The sequence below is a fragment of the Athene cunicularia genome, assembly GCF_003259725.1.
Source record: "Athene cunicularia isolate RWA chromosome 5 unlocalized genomic scaffold, athCun1 chr5_part1, whole genome shotgun sequence".
NCBI classification, from domain to species: Eukaryota; Metazoa; Chordata; class Aves; order Strigiformes; family Strigidae; genus Athene; species Athene cunicularia.
The window spans coordinates 32,304,806-32,321,530 of NW_020799101.1; the positions used below are offsets into that span (position 1 = coordinate 32,304,806).

Below are 16,725 nucleotides of genomic sequence, written 5' to 3' on the forward strand. Positions count from 1 at the left end.
GGGGGAGAGAAAAAGAAGCAAAACCTTCCTCTTATATTTTCTGGGGAGGCTGCAAGCACTAGCAAGGAGCCCTGACACATCCTGTCAGACTGCTGTTAAAAATTCAAAGAAAAAGAGACTGCAATAGTCATGTGCTGGTTATTTTTAATAAGCTTTTTGCCAATTTCTCACTTGGCACTAGTCGTCATTTGTAGCTGGTGCACAGTAAATGCAAGATTTATCTCCAGCTTTCTACAGGGAGCTATAACGGCCCAGACATGTATAGTTTGAAAACCTGAGCTACCTAGTCTGGCAAACCATGTTTCCTTGGTTCTCTCTGAGAAATTCAGTCTCCTGTGAAATCTTACAATAATTGAACACTGATGCACTTTGGAGCCTGGACTGGTGGGGTTTGTCTACTTGCTAGTAAAATGTCACTAGATCCTGTTAAAACTTGGTTAAACCTTACAAAATAACTCACTCAGCAAAACATGTTAAAACAAACTGGATAGGAGACAGAAGAGATGAGACAGGATTATTTAAATCTAATATGTGTTAGAATACAGCTTAAGTCCTCTGACCCTAATCACTTTCCACTGGAGTACATCAAATTAGGATCCTGGGACAATTTACATAGGAGTCTGAATAAAGTACTACTAGCTTTGCCCTGCAGAAGAATTCATGCCCTTTAATAATAAGTAAAAAACCATGGATGGCCTCATATTATTTCCAGAGGCTATCTTTATGCATAAGAAAGCCCAGCATAGAAACTGCAGTGCTGGTTCTGGTCCTTAAGTACAAATACAGTGAATGATGAGATGTGCTGCACCCTCAGCAGCCTCTATTGCTGCTCTTTTATATCTTAGCTCATAAAGTTAACTCTGTATAACAAGAATTAGAGTATAGTTCATAAGATTTTCTTTTCTTTAGTCATTCTTTTAGATTTACATTGCCTTTGAATCTACTTTTCTCAGCTAATGCCCTAGAAACAGCTGAGGTGGGCTTGGGTAACGTGGTCCTGTCTGCAGCATTGTGCATTGTTAGAGAAATTTCAATCAAGCTAGTGAGCGAGTCATGGTAATGACATTGCCTTGATGAGGGAATTGAAATTCTCAGGAGAGTTATGACATGGCAGTACTCAGAGAAGCTTTGGACCTCTCCCATTGCCTCTGTTACTGTGGATAGCTGGGATGCCTTGAAGTAACTAGAGATGATCATCAGTGCTGACACCTGGGATTGCTTATTTGGCATGGGTGTATTTGTTCCTATTTCGCTCAACACGATGGCGGTTATTTGGTGGGTCAGAGGTAAAGTGGGATATATGTTAAATTTTTTTCACTTTGCTTTACCTGATTTTGCAGCTTTTCATAATTTCATTATTTTTTCTTGGGGTGTTCAGAATAATCCAGTTCTCAAAGCAAGACTATGAGCAGTTTGCCATCAAATCACTTGAAAAGCACCACATTTCCAATCATTTCTGCCTTCAGTTACATCCTTGTCTCTAAACTCAGTTCTTATTTTCATGAGGCTCAGAACAACAGCACTAAGTGTGGTGACTGTGAGTTTATTATGGAAATTTCATGCAGGAGTAGCAATTAGTATCATATAGGTGCAAATAAACAGTCTTCAGCATTTTTCTACATTTAAGAGAGACAGCCATGGAAAATTAGTCAGATAAGGAAGTAATTAGATTTACAGGAATAGATCCTTAGTTGCTTCCTAGCTGGTTTTTGCTTGTTCTATATCACAGGCATCAACGCAGCTAGATTTTGCATAGTTAGGAATACTCTATGAATCACACCAAAAATAACAAACTTTTGAGAAAGCCATTACCTGGATCTATCTATTTAAGTTTTACAAGTGCATAGTTAAAAAAAATTATAGAGTAGAACAGGGAGATTTGTCATTTATTTTGATAATGATAGAAAGAATTCAAGATGATTTGTAGTGTAATTAAGTCAACAACAAGAAATATATTCTTAGAAGACTAACATGTACATGACACTTTATGGTGGTGCTATTTTAAACTAGTAGCAGCCAAATGTGTCTGCAGTCTGACTCTTTCTGAATTAGATCAAGTTGTTCATCACTGACATGTTTTTAAAAAACAACTGCAGCTGTGACAGTCTGTTTTGTAAGTTAACATTTTCTGATTTTGTCTGAGTGAAGTCTATTGCAGGGTAACGGAACTGTGGAAGCATTCTGCACTCAAAGCAAAAAGCCAAGTAACTTCTGGCTTTTCACCAGAACTGAAGCATTCTAAAAAGATTCTCACCTGAGCTACTGCAGTAGCAGCATTTATTTTTGTGACTGAAAGCCAGTAGTTAAACCTAGGAAGCAATCCCCATCAACCTGTACATTAAGGACTTTTAAAAAATGCTCCCCATCCCATCACAAAATCCTTCAATTTCTCAATAATTAAAGTAACTCATCTCTCAGTGATCTAAATAATATACTAGCAATGAATAAATCATTTGACCATAAGGCCACATCCAAATTTTTATTTATAGTCTCACAAGAGAGAAAAGAGTTTACCCTAATTGATATTTCATATTCTTCAACTGTTCTCACTAGGCATAGCTGAGGCTGTGAATTTAAACTGGCTCTAGATCCAAATTCACATTTATTTTGGGACTTGAACTGGGATCCCTACTGGAATCAACCATAGTACCACAACAGTGAATGTAACTAATGTCAATCATCTTATTCAGAATTTTGTCCCATTGCAACACAACTCCTCATCTGAAAGGATTCCTTCACAGACAATGAAATTAAACTTTGATTACGTGCAATTCAGACATGCGAATAACCATGGAAAGCTGCTGAAGTTTCTGCTGCAGTTGCTGCTACAGTTCATCTCTAGACATTCAGAGTAATTATTTTAGCAACTGTAAAAATAATACTGCAAGTATTTTAGAGCCGAGTAAAGGCCCTTTCCAGGATTGTGGTTTTTACCTACATGCCTTCTCTTAATCTAGGTTTATATCTATACTAAGTCATTAATAGTATGACAAAAAAGCTTTCAAAGGAAATAATTTTTACACTGTAGAAAGCTGTAAGGCTCATAAGGGACATTTTCAGATCAGACTGATCAAACCCAAGATATCTTTAACAGTCAAGGTGTTAGGACACTCACTAATCTGAGCTGTGAAATAATTTACATAACCCCAGCAGATTCCTAAACCAAGAGGTTATAACTTTCTTTCTTCCTCTCCCTTTCAGAATTTTTAGTTTAGTAATTCCAAACAGAATAGTTCTGAATTGACTTGTTTAGGTTTACTGACTCTCTAGTGATGGTCTTTCTTTATCTCTCTGGTTCCTGTTTCAAAACTTCAGCTTGATTCATCTCCCTCTTCAATCTCTTTCCATCTTTGTGGTCAGTTTTATTCTCAACTTTATCATTTTGCATGCGTATGTAGAAATTGATTTTGTTTCTTGCAAGTTTCATATGTTTCTTGATGGCTGTTGCTATGTGTCTCCTTTGAAGTTCTGCTTTAAGTAGTTTAAAGGTTTAAAGGGGGACTTGGAACCTCAAGGTCCTGGTTATACATGGATAAGCAGAACTGGGACCCAGTGTTATCTGATAATCTTATATTGTAGCACTGGGAAGGAACTGGGAGGGAATATCTATAGATTACTTGTTCCATTATTACCGTATATTTTAAAAGCATAATTTCTATCTAATGGTAAAATTCTTGCTGGATAATTAATTGCAGTGATTTAAATAAAGCAAATACAAACTATTTTTTTTTCTCCTCTATTAATTGCTTGTATTTAGTAGGTGAGATGTTCTAAATCTTCTAAACTCCCCATTGTCTATAAAGTCATCTTGGATGAATAAAGAAGGCAAAACAAATATTGTGTCCCAAAATAGCAAATTGTCACAGCTGGAAAATGTTCATGGCTTCTCCTTAGCAGTGTAAAAAGAGAGAGGAGAAGAGAGAGAAACATCAGTTTGTTTATTCAAGCTGCTAGCTATCACAGCCCTGCTGCTTTCAGTATGTCCCTTCCTTCAGTCAGAATGACTGGCAACTGTAAACACATATTCTTCCTTTCAGAAGTCAGATATGGGAACCCTGGGTAGAACTGCTTGCTGACATATAGAAATTATCCAAGGATGGAATGTTATTTATCACAATATGTACTTTGTGCTAAACTTGTTAATATTCTCAAGCCGAAGAGTGGAGGAGCGGTGTTCTGGGAGACCCATTGCACATGTCAGAAATTGATTTCGAGTCTTTATTAGATTTTTGCTGTTTAACTGAAAACTGTTTTTCGTAATTATTGAATGTTTTCAAAAATCAGGGAAGTCAGTTGCAAGTATAAGGCATTTGTAAATGAATATGTGATTATTAACACTGTATATACACCTTAGAGTGCCTTAGTGTTAGGCTCATGAATTAGAAATAAGTGCACAGGTAATATGAACAAAGGTTACCACAACAGCCCCTGCAGGACCACAGTACTTCAGTGAGATAAAGCCACTCAAAAGTAGACATACCAAAATAGCACTAGTCTTCCTTAGCTGCAACTCTCTCATTTTTAACAGTATACACCGTGGCAGGGAAGGATGGGAGGGGAAATTCTTTCTAATATTTCTAATGCCTTTGCACCTTGCAGTGCATTATAAGCTATCACTAAGAATGTGTGCTTCTGAAAACTTCATTCATCTGCTTTGTAGATGTCAGATAAACAACTCTGCTTACTGGCTGGGGACTTGCAGAAAGAGGAGAAGCAGGGAACAGGTAGAAAGTGTACACCTTTTCAGCCAATCACTTTTACTAATGCATGGTATGTTTAAGAAATCCTTTTACTATAAGCTTGCTTGACATAACCTTAAGACTTATTACTAATCCCTCTGAAGGATTTTTTCTTTGATTGTCTAAGGAAAGAACTCAAGTAAGTGTACTGAGCAAATTAAAAATTGAGGCAGACTGAGGGAAGCAGGCCAGAAAATCACTGATGAAATACAGGGGCTCAAGAGATTTTCAAGTGTAATGATTCACAAGGGTAGTGGAAATGGTTGTTTAAAGTGTAAGAATAAAGATGGGTTATGCAACTCCATGTTTTATTACCCAAATGCAGCTACAGCACCATCTGTTCATAGTACTCTCTCTGCATTTGGACTACCCCTGGCTCCCAAAAACTGGCCCATGTCCTCCTGTTTCAAATGTAAATTTCCACTTCTTTTTTTCCGTTGAACTACACTGTTTTGGTCTTTTGAGAAGTTTCCACAGCCAGAGAGCTGGGAACCTTATTCCTTCCTACATACAAAATCAGTACTATTGACTAATAAATTCCAGCACCACTCCCAGCACCATTAATACAAAATGTTCCTTTGTAGTAATTAAAAACCGTTCAGGCTATGAAGAGTGAGTATATTATTGATGGTTAATTATGGATGTGGGTTTGTCATACCTGCTAGCAAGGCAAAGAAGATGGCTCAGGAAAAGAAGTCACAATTTTGAGATTATACATTGTGATCCAAGTGACAAAAATTATCAAACCAGGGCAGTAAGAGCTTACAACTCTAGCTTTAAAGTTCACTTTTGCAGAATTGAAGGTGGATGAGGTTGAGCTACCACTAGATTATATAGCAAGAATATCTTATAAAAATGTCAAGACAAATTCAAAAAGGCAAAATGTATCTGAAAAATGTGCCACATGACTATATGTTAGTATGGACTCTTTAGAATGCTGATTTCAGTATTTGTTGTAGACCCAAGTTTAAAAAGTCAACAAAAACCCCACAACAACTTTCTGCTTGCTTTTAGTCAATGCTAAAAATGAAAATCTGTACCTAAGTGTAGGTAATAAAATCGAAGAAGATGAGTTCACTGAAAGCACTGAAGACTGACTCGAGTATGACAGTTCAGAACTACAGAAAAATGTAACTCCAGACACCTGGAAGATGGGCGTAATTAGTCCTAGTCTAAAACTTAAGGGTTCATTTCTATTTTTGTCAGTGCTCTCAGATGCATCTGTTTTACACCATTATTACCTCCTCATAGACTTCTTTCAATCTTTGTCAGTCAGGCTTAGACTTATTTGCCATTTGTGACTTTTCTCTCTAAACTGTATCAGAAGTGATAGGGATGTAGGAGCTATGCTCAAAGATTCTCATGAGTTTATTTTAAAAGGAGGGACATTTTTCAAAAGCGAACAAAAAAAAAATCTTTATTTCCTGTCTTTTCTACACTTCTGTTGACATTTCCTATAGAAACAGAAAGAGTATAGATTTTTCAGGACACAGAAATTGGGGAAGTTGACAAATACCATAAAAATGTAGAATTCTTTTTTTTGTGTAAGAAACCTGGAGAGACTATAACTGACATGTTGGTTAAATCTAAATGTAGAAAAGGGCAATAGTGGGCAATGAGGTTAAGCAGAGATCTAAAGATTAGTACAAGCAATAAACAGAAGGCTTTTAAAAATGAAAAAAAATATTGGGAGTCTTGGAAGGAGAAAGGTTTAAGAATTATAAAGTACAGAGAACAAAAATGTGTATTGCAATTTGAGCTACAGATAATGCTTCAGTACATATTCATTAGTCATCAGAATACCCATTTTAAAACAAATAATAACAAAATGCTCAAGAACTAGTAGCGGACTAAAAGTAGGATCAATAAATACAGCATTTCATAAATTGATGCATTTGATGAAATCATTTTTATATTTAAAAGAATAAATGTAGTTAGTAATAAAAAAACAGATCAGTCTGAAGAGAATAGAGAAAGTTAACACAGAACGATAATACAGAATTTATAATAAAAATACTATTGAAAAAGAGTTATATGAGTTTTAAGTAAAGTTCAGAAGTCTGATATTTCATAGAAGATTCATGTGCAGGAAAATGAGGTCTAAAACATTTACGGCTTTAGTTTCTGGTTTCTTGGGTTTTTTTTCTCTTTTAGGTTATTTTGATTCTGAGCAATTTTTAATTCAGCAATTTAAGTTTCTAAAAAATACAGTTTATTCAAAATTAAAAACATGTATAGAAGATGATACTTCTGCTACAGATTACATTTCTCTAAGACTGCAGAACCGAATTTAGGTAAGTGAACCTACCTTCTCTTCTTTTGTTTATTGTCTCTTTCATACCAGGATGCAAATGAGTTTTGCTCACGGAGGGAAGTATAAGAAAGTAAGAATTCAGAAGAAGAATAGGAAAGAACTTATATGTACTCAAACTGTGATCAGTGAACATTGATGCTAAATCAGTGAGCTTATTAAATGGGTTCATTATACTCTCTTAAGAAAGCAAAGGAACCTTTCTTCAGTAGGTACAAATTGCAATACTGTTTTTTACATCAGTCCTGTTTTGTAAATAAATTCAAGATATTTTCACTAGTGTGAGTAGAGACCATGCTTCCCAATCTGACACAAAAGAAAGGTTAAGAAAAGCAATCTTGCTGAGCATCACACACTGCTGCCAAGGCTGTTTCAAATCTATGACCTTGAATGATCAGCTTATGGCCTACTTTTCAATGTGTCCCTTCCTAATACAAATAAGAGTGTCTAGACTGTAAGAGCTTGATGACCTGTCCGCTTCTGTGCATCCATGTGCGTGTACACACACACACACACACAGACACACACACACACACACACACACACACTGAGTGGATGAAAGTTTACTGTTCTGTAGAGATGTATATCTAACTGACCTAAGTGTTCTTCAAATGTATAATAGGGAATGTGGCTACAACTTTTTCATCTAAAGAAATAGCCACTAAAATAGGAGGCTCTTAATTTTGGGGAGGCAAAAGCTTCTGCCTAACTTAAATCATAGCCAATAAATTGAAAAATACTTTAAAAATAAACTTTCATATTTTCCAGCTTTTTATTATTTCATAACTCAAAGTACAGAAATAGTGCTAGTATGAAAATTAACTTTCATCTTCATAGTGTATAAGAAAACAAAACTGTTCATAGAAGTACTTTCTCTGAATGATGAATGACTCATTTAGCTATTTATATAGTTTATGAAGGGAACTTCATTTTGCTCAGGTTGAGGACCAAATTCAAGTGAAATTCCCATGCAGTTCTACATGTGCTTCAGGCAGGTGCAGTTACACATACTCAAATGTAATCAAGTTGTCTGTATTTCTGACTGAGTAAAGATGAAACAAAAGACCCTCTGCTCTTTACCATTTTACATATGTGGAGTTGTGCAAGAATGTTCGTAAGAACCCAAAGCTTACGATCCTGGTGTGGCATCTAATGACTCTTCTCTTTTAGCCACTTGTTCTACTTTAATAATCTTTTCACACCAACTCTCAGAGGTCCATGCAAAACTTGAAAAATTGCCTAGATTTGTGCTGGGCCTGAGAGCATAGTATCAATATTTAATTTCCACAAATCAATTCATTTCTCTGCTTTGGACAGCACAGTGGTCAATACTGTTTCATTCATGTTTAGAAGGCAATTCTTGTATCATTTCACTTCAGGGAAGGTTATATAAGAGGGTAAAAAATTACATGAAGAAAATAGATTTGGTCAGAAGTGAAAACTTGAAAACTAGGGCTCACATGTAGCAGAAAGGGATATTGAAGGAGTCAAGAATGGGAGTCTGATGGACAGAGGGAGAAAGAACATGGTGAAACACTGTTCCAAGGCAAGCCTGAGACACAAGAAGAATCCCAGCAGAGCAAGTGTGAAGACTTTAGAGGCATAAGCCATCAGCTTGGTTGGAGTCAATAACTAAACTGAAAAGGCTGAGATATCTTACTGTTTATGTAAAAAGCTAGTTAACGACATTGGTGATGTCAATTTCATTGGTGTGACAGAAGAGAGCAAAAATAATTTTTCTTCTGAAACTACCTATGTTTCACCGACATACATTTATGTAGTTAATAACGCTCCTATGGACATTTGATCAGACACAGAAGATACTACCTCACCTCTCAGCAAAGATAGAACAGAATGCTCTGGTACAAAGATTTCAATCTGATTACAAACCATTTACTATATTAAATTACAAAATTATCAGAAATTAAGGGTAAAACCAAAATGTAATTAAATGAACAAAATTAATTACATATCTCTTGATTTCCTTTTATCCTATTTGTTTACCAAAGAAAACATATTTGTCCTCTTCTGAAAGGCAAAACGATGCAAGAATGAACAAATGTAATCTTTCTGCATTTCTCTGTTAATGTATACCTCCTATCTAAATTAACATAAAGGGACCAACCCACAAATTCACAGAATACAATTCTAAACAAAATAGCTATACGTTCTTTCACATGTTTAGCTTTACAGTAAAATGACAAGAGACAAAAAATTACTGATTTTGAATTGAAAGGGGAAGAAGCCCTGGTCCTACTAACTAGTGGAGATTTTGACCAAATCTCCTTTGATAGGAGTCAACCCTAACCTGTCTAATAGGAAAGAGCCTTAGCCAGACCTATATGGAAAATTGAAAGGCTGAATGAATCAGAAGAAATCTTTCAGTATATCAGCCTCAAACATTCTCCCAAAAAAGACTGGAAAACATATTCTAAATGGCAAGTATTTGTTCTCCAACTGTAGATAGATCTGTCTATTAAAAAGGAGTTACTTTTTTTTTCAGGTGTCCAATGTACAATGCAGCATCCTAGAATGGTTTTACTAGGAGTCATTCAGAACACAGATGTGAGCTCATACTGACGCCAGCAAAAAGGGGAATTGGTATGTTGATTTGGGCACCTCTGGAATTATTCTGACTGCAAATATCAGTTACTTATTCTGACATTACTTTGTAGAAACATAAAATCTTTCAAACTCAGCTAAACAGTGAGGACCTTGTGAGCAAAGTGTTTTTCCAAAGTTTAATTTGGGAAGTCAACTGAAGAAGCTGACAAATAACTTATTAGAGTCCATGTCAACATGAACTGTGTGGATGGGTGCCTGTGTATATGCACATGCACATACATGCACACACAGAAGAAGTCATACGGTTATTAAACATGTCCTTGCATGTCCCTCTCTAACATTTACTAGACTTTCTTTTCCATTTTAAGTAAGCTTTTTCAAGTTGTCTCTCTATTTGTCCCTCTGAGTTCACCAACATACAAAAACTTTAAATTATGGAAAACAAATTACTTGTTGTTAGCTTGAATATATTAATTAATTTATAGAAATATTTAACTTAAATTTACTGAAAGAGTACAGATGTCTGTCATCTATGCTGTACTGCAAAGCCTTTCCAAAATATTCTCTACATCATACAGTGTAGTTAAAGGTAGCTATGATGGCCTTGGCTTGAAAAACAGTTTAAAAACAGTTAAGACAGGATAATCACTTCAGAAAGAAATGGTTAGTCTGTAGTTACATTAAAACAATTTAGGGTTTCATAGGACTAGACTACAACGTGTGATTCTTAAACTATTTGAAAGTCGTTGACCATTATATTAAAAATTATCTGATTATATTCTTTGTGAATTTCACTTCTATTATAAAACCCTTTTATTAAAAAACTCTTGTCTTAAGGAATTATTTTCATATGAAAACTTAAAGAATAGCAAAATCAATTCATTTTGAGAACTTGACTTTTGGGTCATTACTTAAGCTTTCGGATCATATAAAATTTTGGAATGCAGTGTGAACTATTTTTATGGTTCGGGAAGTTATCTAATGTATGTAGATGAGCATTCAAGAAAATATATGCTATATCATCAGCAAATACAGAAAACAGAAATCAAATATCAGGGAGAGGAGAAGAGTCTTTCCACAAATCCACATAGGAAACATGTGCCATCTTTGTTAAGGGTCTCCCACCTGACTGCAGAGGTAAAATAAATCTGATAGAAGAAAATGAAGACTTCTGTATAATAATCTGTAACTGATAAAAGTTCTTCTATGCTACTTAGTTCATTGTAACTCTTCTTTTGGAAAATATCATTCAAATTGAAGAGTTTCTTTAATAGTTCTTGATGTCTGGAGTAATTAAAAGTACATCAAGTTTTAAGAAATTTCAGTGCAAAATCCTTTACCAAAAAAATTTTTGTTGGTGGTGCAATAAATTTCATGTGACATATTATATAAACAAACAAAAACAGGCAAAAAGAAAACTAAAAACCCAAATGTGCACTTTTTCAATATTCTATCCCAAAACTTTTCCGTTCACTCTTAGGTAGGGACATCAACTCTCACTGTAAAGAACTGTTGTATTTACTTTCATATAATCTAAATGATTTAGATTACCATTTTGAAGTGATGTTCATTTCTCTTAGGCAACAATGTCAGGATTTCACATTTTATAATAAAATTCTGAACATAAAAGATAAGACGGCTGAATCTATACATGCAAGTAATATATAGTTCCCTAAACTCTCTTCTGCCTAGCTGATTCAGTTTTATCCTGAAATTTTGCAAACTGCTTTAGTATTCTTTTGCCAGTCCTGAAATTACAAGATATTTGCACCAAAAAATGGTTTGCAAAAAGGATGTGGAGAGCAACCCTAGTGTTCTTTTTTTATGTCAGGGAAAAAATAGCACTCATTTCGGTGTTGTCAAAATAATGACGAAGTAAACAATATTTGAAAATTAAATGGTATTTTTAATTAGATTTAAATCCAGAACATTTAATTTCATTTAAAGCAGAATATGTTTAAATCTGGATGAGGACTTTATTCCATAATAATACATTCATAGGTGTACCAATGTAATATATGGAACTAAAAAAAAATAATGAAGAAATAAATCAGGAAATATCAAAGAACATCAGGGTTTGTTTTTTAAAAAATAGTGATTCTTCAATGCTTCCTAATGTCCCAAAGCTAAAAAAATGTTGATAATACTCTCAAGGACATTGAGACAGGAAAGCTTCAGAAAGGTGACTCAAAAAAAGGATTTTAATAATATTTAATCTGAAAAACTAGGATAAATTGAGCTTATCCCAATTTGTAAAATCATTTTAAATCTGATGCACTGGAAGAGGATAATTTAATTTCAAGGGGTCAGGAGTTTGCCTAGATGTACACTCTGGGTGTGTTAAATAGGTGACAAAGTTTGCATCAAAGGAAGTTTGCCCTTGTGTATTGTAGGGTATTGTGGAATACTCCTGATAAGGCCCAGGGCTGAATACACAATTTTAGATGTAGTTTTGCTAAACTTATACAGAGGGAAAATTCATGGCATGGTGTAGGTTACTTCAAAATACCTTAACCTTTTTCTGCAATTACATTTAATTGAGGTACAATTCTCACTGGGTTTCTTGTAAGAGGTATCCGAGTAAAAGTTTTGGCCTCCAGAGAAGTGGGCTGTTCTAAGGAATGACTTCCTAGACTAACATTACGGTCAAGGTCTCTGGCAAGATGTTATATAATCTCTTTCTTGGCATGTTTAAAATGTATTAATCCTTTAAAAAAAATATAACAGCTGGTGTTCTGAAGATGCCAGCAAAAACTAAGATTCAAAGGGTCAGTCTACACTTGAGCTAGACACATTTTATTCGCAGCTGCTGCAGGAAAACAAAGGTGAACCCAAGTGAATCTAGGAGGTTCAATAACTGAGAAACATGAAATTTTTACCTGATGTAAGACCAAGCTAATTTCAGATTTGTTCATAATTGGTTTTGATTAAACTCTGCTAACTTTCATAGACTTTTAAGGTAGAGATGAAAGGAAGACAGGTTTTCACTTCCAGTACTGAGGTGGCTCTCTGTTCTCCTTTTAGAATATATTTGTTAGTATTGTTTCTCTTAAATACTTATTTTCCATTAAAAAAAAGGAAATGAGGGAAACTAGGGCATTGATTTTAGTCAGGCAGAAGCTTTATTAAATTCCCCAAAGTAACAGAGATCTGATTTTCATCCCGTATTTTTCTATGATGTAAGGCATTGACTGTTGCCAGGTTCACCTTTTTCCTGATGACACTTAATCCTTATAATTTGTGGCAGAGATTCAAGATCTGAACACTGGTCTTAATGAACAGAAATGTCAATATGTGATTTTTCTTCAATTCTTTGTTCATACAGGCCCTGTAGTAAATTCTGTCAGAGACAATAAATTTGCCATATTTCACTAGCTCTTTTCCCTCAAATTCCCTTTCCCTTACCTGCAATATATAGCAGGTTCTCAGCTTGCAACAGCTTCTACCACGCCAAAAGTTAATCAGAAAACCTATGTTACGTGTGCTTTTGTAAGCAACAGAATTACTATGAGGGCCTTTCTACTTTTGCTGTCAGGCATAGGCTTAGACGAGATGATAGATTTGAAGTTGCTTAAACTTGCTACAGGCATTTTATCCCAACAGCTAGCATCTGTTTCCAGTGAACCATTTTATCAAGGTATTATTTCACTGGAGTGTGAAGTGGCAGAAGTTATCCTCATACAAGCTGTTCAGTTGTAAATGTTAGTTATGTTTACGCTGTTATTGATGTTTGTTTATTTTAAGCATAACTACAAGTTAAAATATCTAACATCTACATCACAGAATTTTTACAATTTGTTCCCTATAAAGTCATGAAAAACCTTGTCTTGATGGAAGAAGCATAGCTTGATGGAATTATACAGATCTGAAACTCTGAGATATTCTTCCAAAAGTGCTGATATGCACTAGAAGTGTTACTAGGCAAAAAGAAGTTTCTGAGGAGGCGGCAATTCCTTCATTTGAAATGTTGCTCCTTGAACACAAAGAAATACAGATGTGAAAGGATCAGAAGCAAGCCACACAAACATGCAAACTCTTTTTCTAGTTCGTACCAAAACCAGCAGTGCTCTAGTTTAATTGCATAATGTTTCCTTTTCGATTATAGTCAAGAAAAGCCAGTCATAACTATATTCACACACAATAATATGTGACTTTACTCACCAACAGAAAAAAAATACATGCTTTTCATCTGACAAAGCTTTCTTCTGAAATTTCCTGTTCTGAGACTGAAAAAAGTGGTGTTATGAATGGACAGAAAAATCCTCTATGACACCTTTTGAAACATTTCTTAATTACAAGAGGAAAATCATAATTTCTGCTTCTCAGCTGTCTGGAATTCTCATATATAATATTCAGTTGTGATTTTGACTTTAAACATTACTTGTATCAGATGCAACAAAGCTTTTTTCCTAGTGCTATCCTGTTAAAGTGGGCGCAGTCACAGTGGAGTCCAGCACACAGACGGTGTTTCAGCAAGTAGATGTTCACTGTGCGTGAGCTGATGGTGCAGACCATTAAAAGTCTGGGTCAACTCATATTAGAGCCTGCATTATGGGGAGATAGTGCTGCTTGTTGATGACATATCATTGAATGCCCCTTGGAAAGAGGGAAAAAAGCTATCTACCTTCCTTAAGTGTCTAGGAAAGGAAGTTGATGTCACTAAACTTTCTATACATGGGGAAAAAAAAAAAAAAAAAAAAAAAAAAAGTACATGTAGGCTTTTACAGAGTAAGATCTGGAGTATGTTCTTAACTTTGTTCCTGTTGAAATATGAGTCCAAAATAAGTCGCCTCCTGGTTTAGACATAATTAGTGTCTGTCAACATAAATGGCTCTAAGCTTTGGTGAATTGCTTGTTTTGTAGATAAAAATAAATGAAAAGCTAAGTGAAAGTTGTCTAACCTACTTTGGTAAATTCAGCTTCTTTAATGTTAGTCAAAAGTCTGGAGACCTTACCTGTCCCCCTGAAGAAAGACTACTTTAAAGGAAACTTTCTTTTTCATGTTATCATTTGGTTTTTAAGTAGAACAGATAGTGAAACTTTGAAAGTGGAACACAGTGGAGCTGAGATGAATAATAAACTAAAATTTGCTTCTAGCCAAAAAAATAGTTTTAATTCTTTTTTCTTCTTCTTCTTTCTTCTAAGCTTCCATGACTCTAGCTCCTTGTAATTCCCAAAGGACTGAAGATAATGGCCCTCAACACAGATACTGCAGAATGTGTAAGATGCCTGTAATGTATAATTCAGCATTACTCGTCCAGTCAGTGTTATAAGAAATGGCACTTTTATCACCTTTTACAAAGAGCTAGTGTTGTTTATTGGTTGCAGCTCCTTTTTCACCCCATGTATACTAACCTGCACAGGAGACAATGTCAAAGGGAGTGATGAATAGGCTGGAGTCCCCAAGGAATTAAGATTATTTATGAAGTTGCTCCAGTTCAGCAAACGGTGTAATTCATGTTAAAGTGTGTGACTTAAGCCCAGTGAATTACAAACTTTACTCCAGGAGAAGATTTGAAACCTGGAGATCAGAAGAAGGGTGTGACAAGGCAGTGGGTATACTACTTTTTCTAACGAACTTTTTCCACCACACACCTAATGGAACCACAACTCCCAAAACTCTCTGTTCAGCTTTCAGATCACAGATATAATCTGCTTTTTCTCACCATTGAGCCATGTCACAACTATCTGTGTAGTGGCAAGCAAGCTCATTTTTGCTCATTAACAAAATTAATGTCTTAGTCTTAGAAAGTTTACGAATTATGTGTCTGTCTGAGAAATTACTACAAGATAACATATTCTGCAGAGGGTGTTTGCAGATCATCTGGTCTGTGCAATATTTTAGGGTCAAAGACAACAATAGCATTTTATGGAAAAAATTATAAATTTTTAGCACCACCAAAGTTATCACTTGCTGTTTGTTTTCAGACCATAGCTGTCAAATCTCAAATCAACACAATAGTGCTAGTGGGAACTCTTTTGGTCGTGACTCAAATCATACAGTCTTATTTCTGTTTCTTCAATGGCTGCCCTATGACAAAACATGTTCTATTCCTCTATAATTTCTTTACTGCAAAGACAGGTAAGGGTCACGAAATTTAAACTTGTCATTAAGTATTTCCACACGTTCAGTGAATTTCATTTTAGTGAACAGATCACCCTAAAAGTATTAAGGAAAAATAAATGAAACAGGTGACAGATTCACAACAAAGACAGTACTTCATAAAATGGATAGCTATGAGTAACTCTTGAGTTGTCTTGTGGATTTATTTACCTCAATTAAAAAGACATACAGGCAAATTAACAGAAGAAATATGGGTCATTGAACACTATGTCATTGTTCTCTTTTCCTTCAGATTCTACGTTAGAAAGTTGCAGCGATGGTCTATATATAACCTCTGATCATCCCTCAGTCGGATGACAAACCAGGTATGACTTTTAAGGACAATCATCCAATATGCCACACATAGAAGCCCAGTGCAGATGTAATTCAGACCCTGTGATTCCTCAGGAAAACGTTTAGGATCACTAGTGGTTTGACATGAAATCTGACCGTGGAATTGGGATTCCGATCCTGCGCCATGTTTTTTCCAGCTTCTTGACATCTAAGACATTCAGAACTAGACTAAACCCTATATTTTCCAGTCAGCTTCCTCCCTTCATGTCTTTCTTTTTCTTTATTATTTCAAATTCTCTTCTGCTGCAGGACACTCAGAAAGAAGAAAGCTAGACAGCAGAGCCTAGAAAGGCTGTTACTGTTCTTATTCAACCAAGAGTTCACAGTTCTAGTACTTTTGTTCCTAATGTATATCCATTCCCTTCTGTGACCTGTTTGCTTGTTGCAACCACCTATTTATGGTTCATAATCCCCTTGGCATTCTATTAGGTTTTTCCATGGATGCTAAATGGGTGTTCTCCAGAAGTTCCTCAGAAAGAATATAAAATTATTAGTTGCTAATTCATAGGATCATAGAATCATTCAGGTTGGAAAGAGCCTTGGGACCATTGAGTCCAACCCTCAGCCCTACTCTACAAAGTTCTCCCCTACACCATATCCCCCAACATCTCATCCAAACGGCCCTTAAACACATCCAGGGACGGTGACTCCAC

General features: G+C 35.4%; 1 long non-coding RNA gene across 1 annotated transcript in view; it reads left to right on the forward strand.

Annotated features, from left to right (window-relative positions):
- The window catches only part of LOC113480868, a 53,990-nt gene extending 37,737 nt beyond the window's left edge, over positions 1-16,253 (forward strand). Inside the window, exons 2-3 of the long non-coding RNA XR_003398551.1 lie at positions 14,761-14,835; positions 15,972-16,253. This is a non-coding gene — a long non-coding RNA (uncharacterized LOC113480868). The remainder of the gene's footprint in view (positions 1-14,760; positions 14,836-15,971) is intronic.
- Positions 16,254-16,725: the final 472 nt, after the last annotated feature.